General features: G+C 49.5%; 5 non-coding genes across 5 annotated transcripts; 2 read left to right on the top strand and 3 right to left on the bottom strand.

Moving 5' to 3' along the window:
• Nucleotides 1-1367: 1367 nt before the first annotated feature.
• On the top strand, nt 1368-1439 carry trnap-agg. Its single transcript has one exon. It is a non-coding gene; the product is annotated as a tRNA-Pro (tRNA).
• Nucleotides 1440-3020: 1581 nt separating this feature from the next.
• On the top strand, nt 3021-3092 carry trnap-agg. Its single transcript has one exon. It is a non-coding gene; the product is annotated as a tRNA-Pro (tRNA).
• Nucleotides 3093-10274: 7182 nt separating this feature from the next.
• On the bottom strand, nt 10275-10348 carry trnai-aau. The gene has a single exon. It is a non-coding gene; the product is annotated as a tRNA-Ile (tRNA).
• A 2601-nt stretch (nt 10349-12949) lies between these two features.
• Nucleotides 12950-13023, bottom strand: trnai-aau. Its single transcript has one exon. It is a non-coding gene; the product is annotated as a tRNA-Ile (tRNA).
• Nucleotides 13024-16991: 3968 nt separating this feature from the next.
• On the bottom strand, nt 16992-17065 carry trnai-aau. The gene has a single exon. It is a non-coding gene; the product is annotated as a tRNA-Ile (tRNA).
• Nucleotides 17066-24439: the final 7374 nt, after the last annotated feature.

A 24439-nucleotide genomic window follows, 5' to 3' on the forward strand; every position in this document is an offset into this window, starting at 1 on the left:
AAACAAATCAGTAAACCAAAACACTGACAGAAACGTGGCTCGTGGTATGATTCACGCTTTTCAGTGTGGAGCTTCTGATTAACCAGGTTTTGTGAAAATAAATTGATGAACCAAAACAGCCACCAAAATGTGGCTCGTTGGTCTAGGAGTATGATTCTCGCTTAGGGTGAGAGAGGTCCCGGGTTCAAGTCCCGGACGAGCCCTTTAGAGTACATTGACAAAGGAAGGTACCTGGTTACGAGAGATCCTGTTTAAATCCAAGATCAGTCCTTTACCCTTGGGTTTGGGGTGATTTACTGGGAGAGTTGCTCTTTTTGTCTAAGCATGTTATGTGAAAACAAATCAGTAAACCAAAACACTGACAGAAACGTGGCTCGTGGTATGATTCACGCTTTTCAGTGTGGAGCTTCTGATTAACCAGGTTTTGTGAAAATAAATTGATGAACCAAAACAGCCACCAAAATGTGGCTCGTTGGTCTAGGAGTATGATTCTCGCTTAGGGTGAGAGAGGTCCCGGGTTCAAATCCCGGACGAGCCCTTTAGAGTACGTTGACAAAGGAAGGTACCTGGTGACGAGAGATCCTGTTTAAATCCAAGATCAGTCCTTTACCCAACGTGGTTTGGGGTGATTTACTGGGAGAGTTGCTCTTTTCGTCAAAACATGTTATGTGAAAACAAATCAGTCAACCAAAATACTGACAGAAACGTGGCTCGTGGTATGATTCACGCTTTTCAGTGCGGAGCTTCTGATTAACCAGGTTTTGTGAAAATAAATTGAGGAACCAAAACAGCCACCAAAATGTGGTTCGTTGGTCTAGGAGTATGATTCTCGCTTAGGGTGCGAGAGGTCCCAGGTTCAAATCCCGGTCGTGCCCTTTAGAGTACGTTGACAAAGGAAGGTACCTGGTAACGAGAGATCCTGTTTAAATCCAAGATCAGTCCTTTACCCAACGTGGTTTGGGGTGATTTACTGGGAGAGTTGCTGTTTTCGTCAAAACAAGTTATGTGAAAACAAATCAGTCAACCAAAACACTGACAGAAACGTGGCTCGTTGGTCTAGGAGTATGATTCTCGCTTAGGGTGAGAGAGGTCCTGGGTTCAAATCCCGGACGAGTCCTTTAGAGTACGTTGACAAAGGAAGGTAAATGGTTTAAATCCAAGATCAGTCCTTTACCCAACGTGGTTTGGGGTGATTTACTGGGAGAGTTGCTGTTTTCGTCAAAACAAGTTATGTGAAAACAAATCAGTCAACCAAAACACTGACAGAAACGTGGCTCTTGGTATGATTCACTCTTTTCAGTGCTGACCTTCTGATTAACCAGATTTTGTGAAAACAAATTCATCAAGCAAAACAGCCACCAAAATGTGGCTCGTTGGTCTAGGGGTATGATTCTCGCTTAGGGTGCGAGAGGTCCCGGGTTCAAATCCCGGATGAGCCCTTTAGAGTACATTGACAAAGGAAGGTACCTTGTGTAAATCCAAGATCAGTCCTTTACCCAACGTGGTTTGGGGTGATTTACTGGGAGAATTGCTCTTTTTGTCTAAGCATGTTATGTGAAAACAAATCAGTAAACCAAAACACTGACAGAAACGTGGCTCGTGGTATGATTCAGGCTTTTCAGTGCGGAGCTTCTGATTAACCAGGTTTTGTGAAAATAAATTGATGAACCAAAATAGCCACCAAAATGTGGCTCGTTGGTCTAGGAGTATGATTCTCGCTTAGGGTGAGAGAGGTCCCGGGTTCAAGTCCCGGACGAGCCCTTTAGAGTACATTGACAAAGGAAGGTACCTGGTAACGAGAGATCCTGTTTAAATCCAAGATCAGTCCTTTACCCTTGGGTTTGGGGTGATTAACTGGGAGAGTTGCTCTTTTTGTCTAAGCATGTTATGTGAAAACAAATCAGTAAACCAAAACACTGACAGAAACGTGGCTCGTGGTATGATTCACGCTTTTCAGTGTGGAGCTTCTGATTAACCAGGTTTTGTGAAAATAAATTGATGAACCAAAACAGCCACCAAAATGTGGCTCGTTGGTCTAGGAGTATGATTCTCGCTTAGGGTGAGAGAGGTCCCGGGTTCAAATCCCGGACGAGCCCTTTAGAGTACGTTGACAAAGGAAGGTACCTGGTGACGAGAGATCCTGTTTAAATCCAAGATCAGTCCTTTACCCAACGTGGTTTGGGGTGATTTACTGGGAGAGTTGCTCTTTTCGTCAAAACATGTTATGTGAAAACAAATCAGTCAACCAAAATACTGACAGAAACGTGGCTCGTGGTATGATTCACGCTTTTCAGTGCGGAGCTTCTGATTAACCAGGTTTTGTGAAAATAAATTGAGGAACCAAAACAGCCACCAAAATGTGGTTCGTTGGTCTAGGAGTATGATTCTCGCTTAGGGTGCGAGAGGTCCCAGGTTCAAATCCCGGTCGTGCCCTTTAGAGTACGTTGACAAAGGAAGGTACCTGGTAACGAGAGATCCTGTTTAAATCCAAGATCAGTCCTTTACCCAACGTGGTTTGGGGTGATTTACTGGGAGAGTCGCTCTTTTTGTCTAAGCATGTTATGTGAAAACAAATCAGTCAACCAAAACACTGACAGAAACGTGGCTCGTGGTATGATTCACGCTTTTCAGTGCGGAGCTTCTGATTAACCAGGTTTTGTGAAAACAAATTGGTCAAGCAAAACAGCCACCAAAATGTGGCTCGTTGGTCTAGGAGTATGATTCTCGCTTAGGGTGAGAGAAGTCCCGGGTTCAAATCCCGGACGAGTCCTTTAGAGTACGTTGACAAAGGAAGGTAAATGGTTTAAATCCAAGATCAGTCCTTTACCCAACGTGGTTTGGGGTGATTTACTGGGAGAGTTGCTGTTTTCGTCAAAACAAGTTATGTGAAAACAAATCAGTCAACCAAAACACTGACAGAAACGTGGCTCTTGGTATGATTCACTCTTTTCAGTGCTGAGCTTCTGATTAACCAGATTTTGTGAAAACAAATTCATCAAGCAAAACAGCCACCAAAATGTGGCTCGTTGGTCTAGGGGTATGATTCTCGCTTAGGGTGCGAGAGGTCCCGGGTTCAAATCCCGGATGAGCCCTTTAGAGTACATTGACAAAGGAAGGTACCTTGTGTAAATCCAAGATCAGTCCTTTACCCAACGTGGTTTGGGGTGATTTACTGGGAGAATTGCTCTTTTTGTCTAAGCATGTTATGTGAAAACAAATCAGTAAACCAAAACACTGACAGAAACGTGGCTCGTGGTATGATTCAGGCTTTTCAGTGCGGAGCTTCTGATTAACCAGGTTTTGTGAAAATAAATTGATGAACCAAAATAGCCACCAAAATGTGGCTCGTTGGTCTAGGAGTATGATTCTCGCTTAGGGTGAGAGAGGTCCCGGGTTCAAGTCCCGGACGAGCCCTTTAGAGTACATTGACAAAGGAAGGTACCTGGTAACGAGAGATCCTGTTTAAATCCAAGATCAGTCCTTTACCCGACGTGGTTTGGGGTGATTTACTGGGAGAGTTGCTCTTTTTGTCTAAGCATGTTATGTGAAAACAAATCAGTAAACCAAAACACTGACAGAAACGTGGCTCGTGGTATGATTCACGCTTTTCAGTGTGGAGCTTCTGATTAACCAGGTTTTGTGAAAATAAATTGATGAACCAAAACAGCCACCAAAATGTGGCTCGTTGGTCTAGGAGTATGATTCTCGCTTAGGGTGAGAGAGGTCCCGGGTTCAAATCCCGGATTAGCCCTTTAGAGTACGTTGACAAAGGAAGGTACCTGGTGAAGAGAGATCCTGTTTAAATTGGAAGACAATTCTGAAATAAAGGTTTTTTTCTTCTTTTTTTCAGTCGTTAGACAAACTAGCATGTTAGCTAAGGTTAACTCCAGATTAGCTCACGGTTGTTATGGCAATAAAAAAAACACCAGCAATGTATTTTCTTAGCTACTTGGAAAAAACATCCTCTTTCTGCCTGAAACAGACGCCTAGGTCTGAACACGGCAAAAAGCACAACATATTTCAGACCCAGATTAAGAAATCAACAAATGCTGTTCCACTTGTAATGGGTAAATAAAGTATGGTATTGCCTAGTGCTACATGTAGGTAAAAAGCTTGCTTATCAAGCTAGCAATAATCATAATGTTTGCAGAAGGATCTTTGTGACTTAACTAATGCTATTATAGTCAGAGAATGTCTCATATGGGTGCTTTGGCCACTGCAATACATAAATAAATAAATACACTTCTGTGTTTATTTAACAGACTTTCTTTTGAAACCGCTCATGAAGTTTTCTGTGTGAATTTTGTCATTTCAGATGACAAAGAAGCTGGCTGGTGCAGCAAAGGGGACTGCATTCTGGGTGACCTCGGTGGGGAATGAGATCGGCCAGGTCCTCATCAGTGTCCTGACTGCCCAGGAGGGACCGGGGCTGGACCCGATGGTCTCTGGCCTCATTGACAAGTACACCCAGGCAGGTGCAGCTCCCCCGGTCCTGCTCTATGTGGACTGTGGCTATTGCTCAGAGGAGGGGGAGACCAAGCTTCAGGCCAGGTTTGGTGGGTGGCCAGACCTGAAAATAAGGCTGGACATGTGGCATTTTATGCGGCGGCTGGCCGTGGGATGCACCACCGATGCCCATGCCCTGTACCCCCTCTTCATGAGCCGCCTGTCTGTGTGCCTGTTCGAGTGGGACGCAGCAGACGTAGCCCTACTGCGCAGGGTGAAGAGGGAGCAGCTCAAAAGGGAGGGTGTGCCCCTCATCACCAGTAACATGGTGGACAAGGCCATCACCAAGGCTGATCTGTCCCAGTTCTGCAGGCGGAGGACACGTGGAGTGGACGCCACGGTCCTCCGCATTGAGCAGCTGCTGCAGGAGCTGATGGGGGAGAAGGGGAGAGCCCTGCTGGGGGTTCCGCTGCTGGACCAGCCTAAGATGGAGCACATCTGGCGCACCCAGAAGAGGCACGTGAAGTGCATCCAGGATGTGCCAGGTGTACTCCTGTACACTGAGACAGGCAGTTCCACCAGGGAGGGGATCCAGCTGACCACATACAGGTGTGCAAGAGGCTCCACCTCCTTGGAGTCCTTCCACTGCCACCTGAACAGGTTTATTCAAGGTTGGTGTAGATCTTCATCTAAACATTATTCTTAATAATGAAATTATATTCAAATAGCCTTGTTGATCATTGTTCACGTTCTCTTTTTTTTTTAGGAACGAGTGCAAACCTGCTCAACTTCCAGCTGTACCTCCTGGAAGGCCTGAACAGGTGGAACCAGAACCGGGCAGCGGCCTCCATCACCACCAAGCGCATGGCGCTGTTGACGTACGCGGGGGACGTGCTGGAGTCCGTCAACAGCAACAGCCTGAAGGTGTTTGGAAGGAAGTATGTCCCCTCCTTCATCCCGCCGAGAAAGTACACCGGTAAGTCTCAGGGCAAATATGAATACAAATAATGATGTTGTTGAGAGCTCAGTATTTATGCATCATGGTAAGTTCCATATCTGGTTTTTTATACTCATTAGCATTGCATTGTTGTTCATGTTCAGGAGAGTTGCTTGGGGTGAACTACCTGCTTAGGCAGACAGGGCAGCTCTTGCAGGACATGGACCCCGACTCTGAGGAGACAGACCAACTGCTGGAGGACCACGCCACAGAGGAGGAACAGGCGGATGAAGGGTTTGAGGATGACGAACAGGACCTCACTATTGGTAGTGTTTCGGAAGACCTCCCGTCTTCCGCCCTGCCTTCCACCACCCTGCCTGTGGTCCCCACCCTGCCCCTCACCTCCTCCACCCTGCCTTCCACCACCCTGCCTGTGGTCCCCACCCTGCCCCTCACCTCCTCCACCCTGCCTTCCACCACCCTGCCTGTGGTCCCCACCCTGCCCCTCACCTCCTCCACCCTGCCTTCCACCACCCTGCCTGTGGTCCCCACCCTGCCCCTCACCTCCTCCACCCTGCCTTCTAACACCCTGCCACTCACCTCCTCCACCCTGCCTTCCACCACCTTGTCTCTAACCACCTCCATCCTACCTGTCACCACCACCACTCTGCCTGTCACCCCCATGCCTGTAGCTACCACCCTGCCTCCCCCCATAACCCAGCCTTGTGTCCCAGGTGCCTCCTCACAGGTGCCTGAAGAACAGCTGGTATGTTAACTTTCTACTAGTAATTAACTGTCATTCATAGAAACTAACAAGTTCAGTAGTTAGGAAAGTGTCTGAATACAAGCGCAATTCATTATTAGGAACAACACACAGTAATTGACAGCAAACAAATAAAACACACAGCAGCAGCAGTCAATATAACATACCTTTGCCATGAGGTGTTCAGCGCTAATGTGAAATTGTTCAATGTTTCAGGCTGTGGACGAGCATGGCATGCCAGGCATGGATCGGGTGGATAGACTGGCAGAGTGCTTAGTGGAGCTGAAGCATCAGACCAACATGACCCTCGATAACCAGCAGGTCAGCAAGACATTCATTGTACAACAGATATTTGTTTATATATTTATAATATATAAACATATAAAATATATGTTTTCTTTCCTTCTTAGGTCAGCAACATTGTGGGGCTGTGGCAAGACCTGCTGGATTACGACAAGCAGAGGGTCGTGTTTGCTGCGCGGCAACTGGACAGGCTGAAAAAGGGAAGGTTCCGCCACAAAAAAAAGGTGGAGTTCACGCCAGGTGTGGAGAGTGTGGAGAGGTGTGTCCTGGGGTCCACTGGTTCGCCTGCTCAGTGGCCAGACTTCTGCCGCCTTGAGGAGACAATCTTCGTCCGGCTCTCGGACATCCACAAGAGGCAATCATGCAGGGCACCACCCTGCAGCTGGTGGAGGTGAACCAGTCGACCCTCTCCCAGTGGTACAACCGGAGGGTGAAGAGGCAGGATCTGGCTCTGCTGCAGCAGGGCATAAACTTGCCAGGTCCTCTGTCTGTGGCTACCGAGCTTCTCCCGCCTGCCAACGTCCGCCCTGCTGTTGCTCCACCTCCACCCCAGGGAGCAGCCCACACCTACCACCTGCCGCAGAGCACAGCAGGGCAGGCAAAGACCAAGAGGCGGGCAATATATGCAGCCACAGCACCACCTCCAGCGGTCCGACCCAGGCTGGCAGCCCAGAGGCAGCTCTTCCCTGGCCCTTCAGCCGCCCTTGGAGCCCCCACTCCCATCCCTATCATGCCCCGCCCTACCACCATTGCCCCTCGCCCTGCTGCCGTCCCCACTGTGGTGTTTGTCTCCCGAGCCCCTGTTATGAGGGCCCCCTCTGCCCCCTCTCCATTGATGGTCCCCAAAGCCCTGCGTTTTGTCCCACCCTCTTCCTGCACCACCCACCTTCCCCAGCTTCGTCCTGCTCCTGGTCCAGCTCCCCGTGCCCACCAGAGGAGAGTGGAGGCCAACAAATGCTGGAGGTGTGGCCAGAACAGAACGGCAGAGACTGGCCACAGCCAGTATAAGGGGACTGTTTACTGCCCCTCTGCAGAGACTCTGTCCAGAGAGCAGTGGCTGGAGGAGCAAAAAAAGAAATAATTCTTTGGGCCTTTGTATATAGTTTTCATTGTTTAGATATAGTTAATGCTTAGATTTCCCGTGTGTATATCGTTTTCATTGTTTAGATATAGTTTATGCTTAGATTTCCATTGTGTATATAGTTTTTATTGTGTAAATATTGTAATTTAGCATATAATTTGCCTGTATATATATATATATAGTTTAAATTAGTTGTTGTTGTTCATATTTCTATTTTTACAATTGTGGATAAATGTTTCTATTTATCAACTATTTGTTGGTCAGTCCGTCGTTATTTCCCAATCACTACTCTTTCTAACCAAATACGGCAAGTCTGCAAGAAGTAAGAGGAGCAAGAAGTGACTAACTTTACGCTTGCTTGCGCACATTGTTTTAAAATATTTAATATATGGATCATGCAAGTGTTGATATGGTAAGTGCAGAAACCAAAAAGACAGAGCTTCAGATAAGAGCACACAAAGCTCAGAAGCCACACAGTTTGAGAGATAGATAGATGGATGGATAGAGAGATAGATCTAATTAAAACTAACTAAAAACAGTACTCCTGTGTGGAGTGAATACAAATAAAGGCAAATAGTGTACAATAGATAACCCTGTAAAATATAAATAATGCAATAGTGGATACAAATGGTTTTCAAATTACACTAAATTAGCAACGTATCTCCATCTATCTTATATTGTTACATTTTGATAACATACACACTTGGAGACTCAAGTGTGTGTGTTTATTAGAAATAGTCAAAGGTGCCGTAGGTGGGACGCGAACCGCGGACCTTCGGTTCCATTCTACGTCTTCCCCAAACACTGTAAAATTCGTAATTTCGGGTGTTTTTTCAAATTGTCTTAAAATGTAACGGGTTAAACATGTTTAAATTATGAATGAGGACTTTCAACTTTCCCCTTTTCTCTCTTTTTCCTCTTCTTCTCCCTTTTTCCTCCATTTTTCTCCCTTTTTCCTTCCCCCTCCCTTCTCCCCCTTCTTCCCCCCTCAAACAGGCGATTGTTCCCCAGCTTTAGCTCAAATGGTAGAGCGCTCGCTTAGCATGCGAGATCGATGCCCGCATTCTCCAATGCTTTTCGGCTTGTTTGTTGTTCAGTGGCTCGGCTAGTTCAATAAGACAGATTTGTCCGGTTTGTCCGCTGTCGCAATCCTCTCTGACTCTGCAGTGTTTTGGCGTGACCTTTTTGAAAATGACCCGTTGACCACTTCCTTGAGTAGACGGTATTTTGCCAACACCACGGGTTTACCGAAACCAAGGATCAAACCAGGGACCTTGAGACCCTCAGCCTAACTCTCTCCCAACTGAACTATAGGCGTTCCAAACCCAGTCAGTAGCATTCCAAAGCCTTGCCACAGACTAAATAAAGCAATGGAAAAGATCTCCAAAAAGGGGTGGTTGGCCCGTATGGGGATCGAACCCACGACCTTGGCGTTATTAGCAACACGCTCTGACCAACTGAGCTAACGGGCCAGAGACACTCTCGCCAGCCGCGGACACTGTCTCCAGCCGCGAAAACGCAATGTCCTAGGCGCCACCTCGTGTCGGCGTGAAACGACCGGTCGTGTTTAGCCCACGCTGTAAGTCGTTTTTCCTCACTCTAAATTCAAGGGGATGTCAAAAAAGCAATTCAACGGGAGCTACGAGTCTTGCAAGACTCCAACCTCCACTGATGAGCAAGGGGGAATTAGCTCAAATGGTAGAGCGCTCGCTTAGCATGCGAGATCGATGCCCGCATTCTCCAATGCTTTTCGGCTTGTTTGTTGTTCAGTGGCTCGGCTAGTTCAATAAGACAGGTTTGTCTGGTTAGTCCGCTGTCGCAATCCTGTCTTACTCTGCAGTGTTTTGGCGTGACCTTTTTGAAAATGACCCGTTGACCACTTCCTTGAGTAGACGGTATTTTGCCAACACCACGGGTTTACCGAAACCGAGGATCAAACCAGGGACCTTGAGACCCTCAGCCTAACTCTCTCCCAACTGAACTATAGGCGTTCCAAACCCAGTCAGTAGCATTCCAAAGCCTTGCCACAGACTAAATAAAGCAATGGAAAAGATCTCCAAAAAGGGGTGGTTGGCCCGTATCGGGATCGAACCCACGACCTTGGCGTTATTAGCACCACGCTCTGACCAACTGAGCTAACGGGCCAGAGACACTCTCGCCAGCCGCGGACACTGTCTCCAGCCGCGAAAACGCAATGTCCTAGGCGCCACCTCGTGTCGGCGTGAAACGACCGGTCGTGTTTAGCCCACGCTGTAAGTCGTTTTTACTCACTCTAAATTCAAGGGGATGTCAAAAAAGCAATTCAACGGGAGCTACGAGTCTTGCAAGACTCCAACCTCCACTGATGTGCGAGGGGGAATTAGCTCAAATGGTAGAGCGCTCGCTTAGCATGCGAGATCGATGCCCGCATTCTCCAATAATTTTCGGCTTGTTTGTTGTTCAGTGGCTCGGCTAGTTGAATAAGACAGGTTTGTCCGGTTTGTCCGCTGTCGCAATCCTCTCTGACTCTGCAGTGTTTTGGCGTGACCTTTTTGAAAATGACCCGTTGACCACTTCCTTGAGTAGACGGTATTTTGCCAACACCACGGGTTTACCGAAACCGAGGCTCAAACCAGGGACCTTAAGACCCTCAGCCTAACTCTCTCCCAACTGAACTATAGGCGTTCCAAACCCAGTCAATAGCATTCCAAAGCCTTGCCACAGACTAAATAAAGCAATGGAAAAGATCTCCAAAAAGGGGTGGTAGGCCCGTATGGGGATCGAACCCACGACCTTGGCGTTATTAGCACCACGCTCTGACCAACTGAGCTAACGGGCCAGAGACACTCTCGCCAGCCGCGGACACTGTCTCCAGCCGCGAAAACGCAATGTCCTAGGCGCCACCTCGTGTCGGCGTGAAACGACCGGTCGTGTTTAGCCCACGCTGTAAGTCGTTTTTCCTCACTCTAAATTCAAGGGGATGTCAAAAAAGCAATTCAACGGGAGCTACGAGTCTTGCAAGACTCCAACCTCCACTGATGAGCAAGGGGGAATTAGCTCAAATGGTAGAGCGCTCGCTCAGCATGCGAGATCGATGCCCGCATTCTCCAATGCTTTTCGGCTTGTTTGTTGTTCAGTGGCTCGGCTAGTTGAATAAGACAGGTTTGTCCGGTTTGTCCGCTGTCGCAATCCTCTCTGACTCTGCAGCGTTTCGGCGTGACCTTTTTGAAAATGACCCGTTGACCACTTCCTTGAGTAGACGGTATTTTGCCAACACCAAGGGTTTACCAAAACCGAGGATCAAACCAGGGACCTTGAGACCCTCAGCCTAACTCTCTCCCAACTGAACTATAGGTGTTCCAAACCCAGTCAGTAGCATTCCAAAGCCTTGCCACAGACTAAATAAAGCAATGGAAAAGATCTCCAAAAAGGGGTGGTTGGCCCGCATGGGGATTGAACCACGACCTTGGCGTAATTAGCACCACGCTCTGACCAACTGAGCTAACGGGCCAGAGACACTCTCGCCAGCCGCGGACACTGTCTCCAGCCGCGAAAACGCAATGTCCTAGGCGCCACCTCCTGTCGGCGTGAAACGACCGGTTGTGTTTACCCCACGCTGTAAGTCGTTTTTCCTCACTCTAAATTCAAGGGGATGTCAAAAAAGCAATTCAACGGGAGCTACGAGTCTTGCAAGACTCCAACCTCCACTGATGAGCAAGGGGGAATTAGCTCAAATGGTAGAGCGCTCGCTCAGCATGCGAGATCGATGCCCGCATTCTCCAATGCTTTTCGGCTTGTTTGTTGTTCAGTGGCTCGGCTAGTTGAATAAGACAGGTTTGTCCGGTTTGTCCGCAATCCTCTCTGACTCTGCAGTGTTTCGGCGTGACCTTTTTGAAAATGACCCGTTGACCACTTCCTTGAGTAGACGGTATTTTGCCAACACCACGGGTTTACCGAAACCGAGGATCAAACCAGGGACCTTGAGACCCTCAGCCTAACTCTCTCCCAACTGAACTATAGGCGTTCCAAACCCAGTCAGTAGCATTCCAAAGCCTTGCCACAGACTAAATAAAGCAATGGAAAAGATCTCCAAAAAGGGGTGGTTGGCCCGTATGGGGATCGAACCCACGACCTTGGCGTTATTAGCACCACTCTCTGACCAACTGAGCTAACGAGCCAGAGACACTCTCGCCAGCCGCGGACACTATCTCCAGCCGCGAAAACGCAATGTCCTAGGCGCCACCTCGTGTCGGCGTGAAACGACTGGTTGTGTTTAGCCCACGCTGTAAGTCGTTTTTCCTCACTTTAAATTCAAGGGGATGTCAAAAAAGCAATTCAACGGGAGCTACGAGTCTTGCAAGACTCCAACCTCCACTGATGAGCAAGGGGGAATTAGCTCAAATGGTAGAGCGCTCGCTTAGAATGCAAGATCGATGCCCGCATTCTCCAATGCTTTTCGGCTTGTTTGTTGTTCAGTGGCTCGGCTAGTTCAATAAGACAGGTTTGTCCGGTTTGTCCGCTGTCGCAATCCTCTCTGACTCTGCAGTGTTTTGGCGTGACCTTTTTGAAAATGACCCGTTGACCACTTCCTTGAGTAGACGGTATTTTGCCAACACCACGGGTTTACCGAAACCGAGGATCAAACCAGGGACCTTGAGACCCTCAGCCTAACTCTCTCCCAACTGAACTATAGGCGTTCCAAACCCAGTCAGTAGCATTCCAAAGCCTTGCCACAGACTAAATAAAGCAATGGAAAAGATCTCCAAAAAGGGGTGGTTGGCCCGCATGGGGATCGAACCACGAACTTGGCGTAATTAGCACCACGCTCTGACCAACTGAGCTAACGGGCCAGAGACACTCTCGCCAGCCGCGGACACTGTCTCCAGCCGCGAAAACGCAATGTCCTAGGCGCCACCTCCTGTCGGCGTGAAACGACCGGTTGTGTTTAGCCCACGCTGTAAGTCGTTTTTCCTCACTCTAAATTCAAGGGGATGTCAAAAAAGCAATTCAACGGGAGCTACGAGTCTTGCAAGACTCCAACCTCCACTGATGAGCAAGGGGGAATTAGCTCAAATGGTAGAGCGCTCGCTCAGCATGCGAGATCGATGCCCGCATTCTCCAATGCTTTTCGGCTTGTTTGTTGTTCAGTGGCTCGGCTAGTTGAATAAGACAGGTTTGTCCGCTGTCGCAATCCTCTCTGACTCTGCAGTGTTTCGGCGTGACCTTTTTGAAAATGACCCGTTGACCACTTCCTTGAGTAGACGGTATTTTGCCAACACCACGGGTTTACCGAAACCGAGGATCAAACCAGGGACCTTGAGACCCTCAGCCTAACTCTCTCCCAACTGAACTATAGGCGTTCCAAACCCAGTCAGTAGCATTCCAAAGCCTTGCCACAGGCTAAATAAAGCAATGGAAAAGATCTCCAAAAAGGGGTGGTTGGCCCGTATGGGGATCGAACCCACGACCTTGGCGTTATTAGCACCACGCTCTGACCAACTGAGCTAACGGGCCAGAGACACTCTCGCCAGCCGCGGACACTATCTCCAGCCGCGAAAACGCAATGTCCTAGGCGCCACCTCGTGTCGGCGTGAAACGACCGGTTGTGTTTAGCCCACGCTGTAAGTCGTTTTTCCTCACTCTAAATTCAAGGGGATGTCAAAAAAGCAATTCAACGGGAGCTACGAGTCTTGCAAGACTCCAACCTCCACTGATGAGCAAGGGGGAATTAGCTCAAATGGTAGAGCGCTCGCTTAGTATGCAAGATCGATGCCCGCATTCTCCAATGCTTTTCGGCTTGTTTGTTGTTCAGTGGCTCGGCTAGTTCAATAAGACAGGTTTGTCCGGTTTGTCCGCTGTCGCAATCCTCTCTGACTCTGCAGTGTTTTGGCGTGACCTTTTTGAAAATGACCCGTTGACCACTTCCTTGAGTAGACGGTATTTTGCCAACACCACGGGTTTACCGAAACCGAGGATCAAACCAGGGACCTTGAGACCCTCAGCCTAACTCTCTCCCAACTGAACTATAGGCGTTCCAAACCCAGTCAGTAGCATTCCAAAGCCTTGCCACAGACTAAATAAAGCAATGGAAAAGATCTCCAAAAAGGGGTGGTTGGCCCGCATGGGGATCGAACCACGACCTTGGCGTAATTAGCACCACGCTCTGACCAACTGAGCTAACGGGCCAGAGACACTCTCGCCAGCCGCGGACACTATCTCCAGCCGCGAAAACGCAATGTCCTAGGCGCCACCTCCTGTCGGCGTGAAACGACCGGTTGTGTTTAGCCCACGCTGTAAGTCGTTTTTCCTCACTCTAAATTCAAGGGGATGTCAAAAAAGCAATTCAACGGGAGCTACGAGTCTTGCAAGACTCCAACCTCCACTGATGAGCAAGGGGGAATTAGCTCAAATGGTAGAGCGCTCGCTTAGCATGCGAGATCGATGCCCGCATTCTCCAATGCTTTTCGGCTTGTTTGTTGTTCAGTGGCTCGGCTAGTTGAATAAGACAGTTTTGTCCGGTTTGTCCGCTGTCGCAATCCTCTCTGACTCTGCAGTGTTTTGCCGTGACCTTTTTGAAAATGACCCGTTGACCACTTCCTTGAGTAGACGGTATTTTGCCAACACCACGGGTTTACCGAAACCGAGGATAAAACCAGGGACCTTGAGACCCTCAGCCTAACTCTCTCCCAACTGAACTATAGGCGTTCCAAACCCAGTCAGTAGCATTCCAAAGCCTTGCCACAGACTAAATAAAGCATTGGAAAAGATCTCCAAAAAGGGGTGGTTGGCCCGTATGAGGATCGAACCCACGACCTTGGCGTTATTAGCACTACGCTGTGACCAACTGAGCTAACGGGCCAGAGACACTCTCTCCAGCCGCGGACACTGTCTCCAGCCGCGAAAACGCAATGTCCTAGGCGCCACCTCGTGTCGGCGTGATTCGACCGGTCGTGTTTAGCCCACGCTGTAAGTCGTTTTTCCTCACTCTAAATTCAAGGGGATGTCAAAAAAGCAATTCAACGGGAGCTACGAGTCTTGCAAGACTCCAACCTCCACTGATGAGCAAGGGGGAATTAGCTCAAATGGTAGAGCGCTCGCTTAGCATGCGAGATCGATGCCCGCATTCTCCAATGCTTTTCGGCTTGTTTGTTGTTCAGTGGCTCGGCTAGTTCAATAAGACAGGTTTGTCCGGTTTGTCCGCTGTTGCAATCCTCTCTGACTCTGCAGTGTTTTGGCGTGACCTTTTTGAAAATGACCCGTTGACCACTTCCTTGAGTAGACGGTATTTTGCCAACACCACGGGTTTACCGAAACCGAGGATCAAACCAGGGACCTTGAGACCCTCAGCCTAACTCTCTCCCAACTGAACTATAGGCGTTCCAAACCCAGTCAGTAGCATTCCAAAGCCTTGCCACAGACTAAATAAAGCAATGGAAAAGATCTCCAAAAAGGGGTGGTTGGCCCGCATGGGGATCGAACCACGACCTTGGCGTAATTAGCACCACGCTCTGACCAACTGAGCTAACGGGCCAGAGACACTCTCGCCAGCCGCGGACACTGTCTCCAGCCGCGAAAACGCAATGTCCTAGGCGCCACCTCCTGTCGGCGTGAAACGACCGGTTGTGTTTAGCCCACGCTGTAAGTCGTTTTTCCTCACTCTAAATTCAAGGGGATGTCAAAAAAGCAATTCAACGGGAGCTACGAGTCTTGCAAGACTCCAACCTCCACTGATGAGCAAGGGGGAATTAGCTCAAATGGTAGAGCGCTCGCTCAGCATGCGACATCGATGCCCGCATTCTCCAATGCTTTTCGGCTTGTTTGTTGTTCAGTGGCTCGGCTAGTTGAATGAGACAGGTTTGTCCGGTTTGTCCGCTGTCGCAATCCTCTCTGACTCTGCAGTGTTTCGGCGTGACCTTTTTGAAAATGACCCGTTGACCACTTCCTTGAGTAGACGGTATTTTGCCAACACCACGGGTTTACCGAAACCGATGATCAAACCAGGGACCTTGAGACCCTCAGCCTAACTCTCTCCCAACTGAACTATAGGCGTTCCAAACCCAGTCAGTAGCATTCCAAAGCCTTGCCACAGACTAAATAAAGCAATGGAAAAGATCTCCAAAAAGGGGTGGTTGGCCCGTATGGGGATCGAACCCACGACCTTGGCGTTATTAGCACTACGCTGTGACCAACTGAGCTAACGGGCCAGAGACACTCTCGCCAGCCGCGGACACTATCTCCAGCCGCGAAAACGCAATGTCCTAGGCGCCACCTCGTGTCGGCGTGAAACGACCGGTCGTGTTTAGCCCACGCTGTAAGTCGTTTTTCCTCACTCTAAATTCAAGGGGATGTCAAAAAAGAAATTCAACGGGAGCTACGAGTCTTGCAAGACTCCAACCTCCACTGATGAGCAAGGGGGAATTAGCTCAAATGGTAGAGCGCTCGCTTAGCATGCGAGATCGATGCCCGCATTCTCCAATGCTTTTCGGCTTGTTTGTTGTTCAGTGGCTCGGCTAGTTGAATAAGACAGGTTTGTCTGCTGTCGCAATCCTCTCTGACTCTGCAGTGTTTTGGCGTGACCTTTTTGAAAATGACCCGTTGACCACTTCCTTGAATAGACGGTATTTTGCCAACACCACGGGTTTACCGAAACCGAGGATCAAACCAGGGACCTTGAGACCCTCAGCCTAACTCTCTCCCAACTGAACTATAGGCGTTCCAAACTCAGTCAGTAGCATTCCAAAGCCTTGCCACAGACTAAATAAAGCAATGGAAAAGATCTCCAAAAAGGGGTGGTTGGCCCGCATGGGGATCGAACCCACGACCTTGGCGTAATTAGCACCACGCTCTTGGCGTAATTAGCACCACGCTCTGACCAACTGAGCTAACGGGCCAGAGACACTCTCGCCAGCCGCGGACACTGTCTCCAGCCGCGGAAACGCAATGTCCTAGGCGCCACCTTGTGTCGGCGTGAAACGACCGGTCGTGTTTGGCCCACGCTGTAAGTCGTTTTTCCTCACTCTAAATTCAAGGGGATGTCAATAAAGCAATTCAACGGGAGCTACGAGTCTTGCAAGACTCCAACCTCCACTGATGAGCAAGGGGGAATTAGCTCAAATGGTAGAGCGCTCGCTTAGCATGCGAGATCGAAGCCCGCATTCTCCAATGCTTTTCGGCTTGTTTGTTGTTCAGTGGCTCGGCTAGTTGAATAAGACAGGTTTGTCCGCTGTCGCAATCCTCTCTGACTCTGCAGTGTTTTGGCGTGACCTTTTTGAAAATGACCAGTTGATCACTTCCTTGAGTAGACGGTATTTTGCCAACACCACGGATTTACTGAAACCGAGGCTCAAACCAGGGACCTTGAGACCCTCAGCCTAACTCTCTCCCAACTGAGCTATAGGCGTTCCAAACCCAGTGAGTAGCATTCCAAAGCCTTGCCACAGACTAAATAAAGCAATGGAAAAGATCTCCAAAAAAGGGGTGGTTGGCCCGTATGGGGATCGAACCCACGACCTCGGCGTTATTAGCGCCATGCTCTGACCAACTGAGCTAACGGGCCAGAGACACTTTTGCCAGCCGCGGACACTGTCTGCAGCCGCGGAAACGCAATGTCCTAGGCGCCACCTCGTGTCGGCGTGAAACGACCGGTCGTGTTTAGCCCACGCTGTAAGTCGTTTTTCCTCACTCTAAATTCAAGGGGATGTCAAGAAAGAAATTCAACGGGAGCTACGAGTCTTGCAAGACTCCAACGTCCACTGATGAGCAAGGGGGAATTAGCTCAAATGGTAGAGCGCTCGCTTAGCATGCGAGATCGATGCCCGCATTCTCCAATGCTTTTCGGCTTGTTTGTTGTTCAGTGGCTCGGCTAGTTGAATAAGACAGGTTTGTCCGGTTTGTCCGCTGTCGCAATCCTCTCTGACTCTGCAGTTTTTTTTGCGTGACCTTTTTGAAAATGACCCGTTGACCACTTCCTTGAGTAGACGGTATTTTGCCAACACCACGGGTTTACCGAAACCGATGATCAAACCAGGGACCTTGAGACCCTCAGCCTAACTCTCTCCCAACTGAACTATAGGCGTTCCCAACCCAGTCAGTAGCATTCCAAAGCCTTGCCACAGACTAAATAAAGCAATGGAAAAGATCTCCAAAAAGGGGTGGTTGGCCCGTATGGGGATCGAACCCACGACCTTGGCGTTATTAGCACTACGCTGTGACCAACTGAGCTAACGGGCCAGAGACACTCTCGCCAGCCGCGGACACTATCTCCAGCCGCGAAAACGCAATGTCCTAGGCGCCACCTCGTGTCGGCGTGAAACGACCGGTCGTGTTTAGCCCACGCTGTAAGTCGTTTTTCCTCACTCTAAATTCAAGGGGATGTCAAAAAAGAAATTCAACGGGAGCTACGAGTCTTGCAAGACTCCAACCTCCACTGATGAGCAAGGGGGAATTAGCGGCACCCGGAGCACATTCGACTGGCTATCGCGACCAATTAGCTACCTCGGTTCAAGGTTCGAGGGCCAATCGGATTCTCACTGTCCAATTGCGTCAGTCCGATTGCGCCAATCGGAACACGTACATCTCCAATTACGTCACGCCGAGCTGAGCCGTAGCAACGGCGTCCACGACCCCAGAGACCCCCGCCGAGGTTGACCCCCGCCGAAGTTGTGAGATGAGTGACAGTAGTCGCGTCAGTTCATTCATTGAAGGATACGCTCTTTCAAGTTGTCTGTAGTACCGCGCACCGCAAAGGTAAATACATACATAGCTAATCAAAATAATTTTCCGTTTGACATTTCAATACATGTTAGCATTCATCGGGTCAATGACAAGTAATATCACGAATATTAGAGTTTGTCATTTCAGAGTTTGTCATGTAGGCTAGTTAGTAGATTTCCTCAGGTAGTATTGCTGTCATTTAGCTAGCTACTTTTATAAGGGATTACTAATAGGTTACTGTAGCGACAGATGTTATTCCGACTAGCAAAAGCAATATTTAACCTGTTATATATAATATATGTCACTGGGGACAAAACGAAATAAATATAACTTTTTCACTTGTGGTAATAAAGTGACCCAGAACAAGTACAAACATATTCTTCTGGAAATAGTAGCCAGCTAAATATTTGAAATGTTAAAAAGCTAATTATAACAATAAATACATGTTATTGTACTAGTGTAAAAATCGCTCCTTTTACCTATTAGATGTCGAGTTCAAAGAGCCACAAAGGAATGGGGGATGGGGAATGGATGTCCCGTTTGAGGAGGTTTGCCAGCTCTGGGGTTTGGCCTGCTGATGCAGGCAACAGGCCAGCCCCAAGACAGAAGAGGTGGTATGACCTCTTTCAAAAGGTATATAAAATGAGCAAAAGATCACAGAAAAAAAATTCTGATGGCCTATAAAAGATGACTGAATTGCCAGAAATACCAGTCACAGTATGGGACCTTGATAAACATAATGAACAGCAACTTCAGTGTCAATGTCATGTTTAGTCACCAATAGAAGATATGTCAAAACGCTCCATTTCTATTGGGTTGTTTTCGTTAAAAAAGTGTTTGTTTTATTTGGAACAGATTGAGAAGTGCCCGTTACAGTCAGGGGGTCAAAGAATGCTGTTTGGTGGGACACAGCAGTGTGCTTGTGGCTTTCACAACCCAAAGGTAATGTGAATGAGACTTCTTGACACCAAAACACTAAAAGAATCACTATGTGATGTGCTCAGTAATGTGATGTCTGACATGGATCTCTCTGTCCTTAATACAGCCAACCACTGGGCAAACTGTGGCAGAGACCTCTACCTGTGCTGCCCCTCCCCCACTGGGAACAGCCTCTACCTCAGCCTCTGCCTCTGCCCCTCCTCCACTGGGAATGGCCTCAGCCTCTGCCTCAGCCCATGTCCCAGCACGGCCCACACTGAATTTGTCCATGGTGAGTATTTCAATATTATTGTCATACAAGCTTTCAAATATGGACAACCACTGATTACATATGATGATGGCAAAATGGAAGAGCATTTCAGGTTTACAATGTATTCCTTTGATAAATGCTCTAATTGTCACCACAGTTTTCTAAACCACGATTTGGAGGCTCACATGGCGCTGCTGCAAAGCCAAATGTGAATGTGGTTAGGAAAGCAAAGGTAAATATGATTATATGTAAATATAATATAATACATATTTATAGGTTAATATGAGCAAACCTACATCTTAAGAGCTTGATTTGAGTCCATTGATTTCTACTTTTTACAAATGCTTCCCCCCATCCTTCTCCCAGCCTCTGTCCAGTCCACCCACCATGACAGGAGACACCCAGGCCACTGCCAGCTCACCCATGGCCTCTGTGAGGACCACCCCACCTGGCTTTGGTTCCCCTACAGCCTCTGTGAGGACCACCCCACCTGGCTTTGGTTCCCCTACGGCCTCTGTGAGGACCCCCCCACCTGGCTTCGGTTCCCCTATGGCCTCTGTGAGGCCCAGAACACCATCAAGCCCTGCCGTGGCTTTTGTGAGGACGGAATCACCGCTCTCAAAGCCCCCATCCACCCCCTACAAAGCCTCCATGAGGACAACTTCTCGCTCCAGCCCTGCGATGACCTCTGTGAGGCCCAGCACAGCTTCCAGCCTCAGCACTGTTGTCTCAGAGACCAGCACCAGCCCTGCAATGGCTGCTGTAAGTGTTGTGTTCTTGGAACTGTTTTAGTTTTATAAGATGAGGTTGTTCTCATATGATTGGGCTATTCTGTTTTTATAAATATATTTATTTCTCTTGTTTTGTAACAGGATGTGCATGATGAGGATGAGCTTGCTGCTCCTGGCCCTGCTCCTGGTCCAACTCCTGACTTCTGGCTTCCTGTCAGAATGAAGGAGACGATCCCAGTTCAGGACCAACGGTGGATTGCGTCCACCCTTTTTCAGTCTGGCAAGCTGCGTTTGAACTTGAAGCTCTGGTATGAGCCACCAGCCTCTGCCCTGATATACCACCAGGCTCCAACACCGGACCGCTTTTTTGCCCACAGGCTCTTGGTATGGATGCCCTATCACTTGTGGAAAGTGAGGGTAGTCTGCCAAACCTGTGGGAAGCAGCTGACGGGGTATGGTGTGCACAAGAGGGTGCGTAAGGTCCTGGACGTGGACCGCTACTACCTGATGGTGACGGAGACACTCAGGTGCACTGTGTGTCGCCTGACCCATCTGGCAACCAGTCAGGCTGTCCTGGACCAGCTGGACCTGCCTCACAGGAGGAAGTTCAGGATGATCCTGACACGCTTGTGAGTTAAAAATCTACAATCATTTTCTGATAATGCCTGCTGCAGGTCCTTACATAATTGAACAAGTTCTTGAAACTTATCTGTCTTTTCTTCAAGGTATGCTTGTGACATACGGGTCATCCGCATGTTGCGGGAACGGACCCTCGGCAATAGCCCGGCGTGCCTGGTGAAGCAGCTGCGGGAGAACCATGGGGAGGAGTGGTTGGACCGCCTGGCCGACTACTTGGGGGAGTGTGCGGCCTTCGTTGACCAGCCCAGCCTCTTCCCAGTGACCTGCCAGGAACCTCCACAGCCCCTCGATGTCCCAACCAGCCGGTGGGTGCTGTCGGTGTACGGCAGGGACATCATCAGCCGGATGGACCATATAAAGGCGTCCATCACGTCAACCTTTGGTAACATTTTGAAGATGGACTCCACCAAAAAGGTAATAGGATGAAGAAAATCCATAGTGTAAATTATGTACAACACAATGAAAACATGAAACCTCAATGATTTGTATTCTTACAAGCACACATACACACACACATCCATGCCTTTGATTAGACTGCAGTAATACATGAATAAATAAATACACTTCTGTGTTTATTTAACAGACTTTCTTTTGAAACCTCTCATGAAGTTTTTTGTGTGAATTTTGTCATTTCAGATGACAAAGAAGCTGGCTGGTGCAGCAAAGGGCACTGCATTCTGGGTGACCTCGGTGGGGAATGAGATCGGCCAGGTCCTCATCAGTGTCCTGACTGCCCAGGAGGGACCGGGGCTGGACCCGATGGTCTCTGGCCTCATTGAGAGGTACACCCAGGCAGGTGCAGCTCCCCCGGTCCTGCTCTATGTGGACTGTGGCTGCTGCTCAGAGGAGGGGGAGACCAAGCTTCAGGCCAGGTTTGGTGGGTGGCCTGACCTGAAAATAAGGCTGGACATCTGGCATTTTATGCGACGGCTGGCCGTGGGATGCACCACCGATGCCCATGCCCTGTACCCCCTCTTCATGAGCCGCCTGTCTGTGTGCCTGTTCGAGTGGGACGCAGCAGACGTAGCCCTACTGCGAAGGGTGAAGAGGGAGCAGCTCAAAAGGGAGGGTGTGCCCCTCATCACCAGTGACATGGTGGACAAGGCCATCACCAAGGCTGAGCTGTCCCAGTTCTGCAGGCGGAGGACACGTGGAGTGGACGCCACGGTCCTCCGCATTGAGCAGCTGCTGCAGGAGCTGATGGGGGAGAAGGGGAGAGACCTGCTCGGGGTTCCGCTGCTGGACCAGCCTAAGATGGAGCACATCTGGCGCACCCAGAAGAGGCACGTGAAGTGCATCCAGGATGTGCCAGGTGTACTCCTGTACACTGAGACAGGCAGTTCCACCAGGGAGGGGATCCAGCTGACCACATACAGGTGTGCAAGAGGCTCCACCTCCTTGGAGTCCTTCCACTGCCACCTGAACAGGTTTATTCCAGGTTGGTGTAGATCTTCATCTAAACATTATTCTTAATAATGAAATTATATTCAAATAGCCTTATTAATCATTGTTCACGTTCTCTCTTTTTTTTTAGGAACGAGTGCAAACCTGCTCAACTTCCAGCTGTACCTCCTGGAAGGCCTGAACAGGTGGAACCAGAACCGGGCAGCGGCCTCCATCACCACCAAGCGCATGGCGCTGTTGACGTACGCGGGGGACGTGCTGGAGTCCGTCAACAGCAACAGCCTGAAGGTGTTTGGAAGGAAGTATGTCCCCTCCTTCATCCCGCCGAGAAAGTACACCGGTAAGTCTCAGGGCAAATATGAATAGAAATAATGATGTTGTTGAGAGCTCAGTATTTATGCATCATGGTAAGTTCCATATCTGTTTTTTAATACTCATTAGCATTGCATTGTTGTTCATGTTCAGGAGAGTTGCTTGGGGTGAACTACCTGCTTAGGCAGACAGGGCAGCCCTTGCAGGACATGGACCCCGACTCTGAGGAGACAGACCAACTGCTGGAGGACCACGCCACAGAGGAGGAACAGGCGGATGAAGGGTTTGAGGATGACGAACAGGACCTCACTATTGGTAGTGTTTCGGAAGACCTCCCGTCTTCCGCCCTGCCTTCCACCACCCTGCCTGTGGTCCCCACCCTGCCCCTCACCTCCTCCACCCTGCCTTCCACCACCCTGCCTGTGGTCCCCACCGTGCCCCTCACCTCCTCCACCCTGCCTTCTAACACCCTGCCACTCACCTCCTCCACCCTGCCTTCCACCACCTTGTCTCTAACCACCTCCATCCTACCTGTCACCACCACCACTCTGCCTGTCACCCCCATGCCTGTAGCTACCACCCTGCCTCCCCCCATAACCCAGCCTTGTGTCCCAGGTGCCTCCTCACAGGTGCCTGAAGAACAGCTGGTATGTTAACTTTCTACTAGTAATTAACTGTCATTCATAGAAACTAACAAGTTCAGTAGTTAGGAAAGTGTCTGAATACAAGCGCAATTCATTATTAGGAACAACACACAGTAATTGACAGCAAACAAATAAAACACACAGCAGCAGCAGTCAATATAACATACCTTTGCCATGAGGTGTTCAGCGCTAATGTGAAATTGTTCAATGTTTCAGGCTGTGGACGAGCATGGCATGCCAGGCATGGATCGGGTGGATAGACTGGCAGAGTGCTTAGTGGAGCTGAGGCATCAGACCAACATGACCCTCGATAACCAGCAGGTCAGCAAGACATTCATTGTACAACAGATATTTGTTTATATATTTATAATATATAAACATATAAAATATATGTTTTCTTTCCTTCTTAGGTCAGCAACATTGTGGGGCTGTGGCAAGACCTGCTGGATTACGACAAGCAGAGGGTCGTGTTTGCTGCGCGGCATCTGGACAGGCTGATAAAGGGAAGGTTCCGCCACAAAAAAAAGGTGGAGTTCACGCCAGGTGTGGAGAGTGTGGAGAGGTGTGTCCTGGGGTCCACTGGTTCGCCTGCTCAGTGGCCAGACTGCTGCCGCCTTGTGGAGGCCATCTTTGTCCGGCTCTCGGACATCCATAAGAGTCCCAGGAAGCAGGGGAAGAGCAGCATGTCCAGGTGGACTCTGATCCTGCAGGACTACCGCAAGGTCCGGCAGCTCATCCTGGGCAATGGGGCCATCATGCAGGGCACCACCCTGCAGCTGGTGGAGGTGAACCAGTCGACCCTCTCCCAGTGGTACAACCGGAGGGTGAAGAGGCAGGATCTGGCTGTGCTGCAGCAGGGCATAAACTTGCCAGGTCCTCTGTCTGTGGCTACCGAGCCTCTCCCGCCTGCCAACGTCCGCCCTGCTGTTGCTCCACCTCAACCCCAGGGAGCATCCCACACCTACCACCTGCCGCAGAGCACAGCAGGGCAGGCAAAGACCAAGAGGCGGGCAACATATGCAGCCACAGCACCACCTCCAGCGGTCCGACCCAGGCTGGCAGCCCAGAGGCAGCTCTTCCCTGGCCCTTCAGCCGCCCTTGGAGCCCCCACTCCCATCCCTATCATGCCCCGCCCTACCATCATTGCCCCTCGCCCTGCTGCCGTCCCCACTGTGGTGTTTGTCTCCCGAGCCCCTGGTATGAGGGCACCCTCTGCCCCCTCTCCATTGATGGTCCCCCAAGCCCTGCGTTTTGTCCCACCCTCTTCCTGCACCACCCACCTTCCCCAGCTTCGTCCT

The sequence above is a fragment of the Hypomesus transpacificus genome, unplaced genomic scaffold (assembly GCF_021917145.1).
Source record: "Hypomesus transpacificus isolate Combined female unplaced genomic scaffold, fHypTra1 scaffold_152, whole genome shotgun sequence".
Lineage (NCBI taxonomy): Eukaryota > Metazoa > Chordata > Actinopteri > Osmeriformes > Osmeridae > Hypomesus > Hypomesus transpacificus.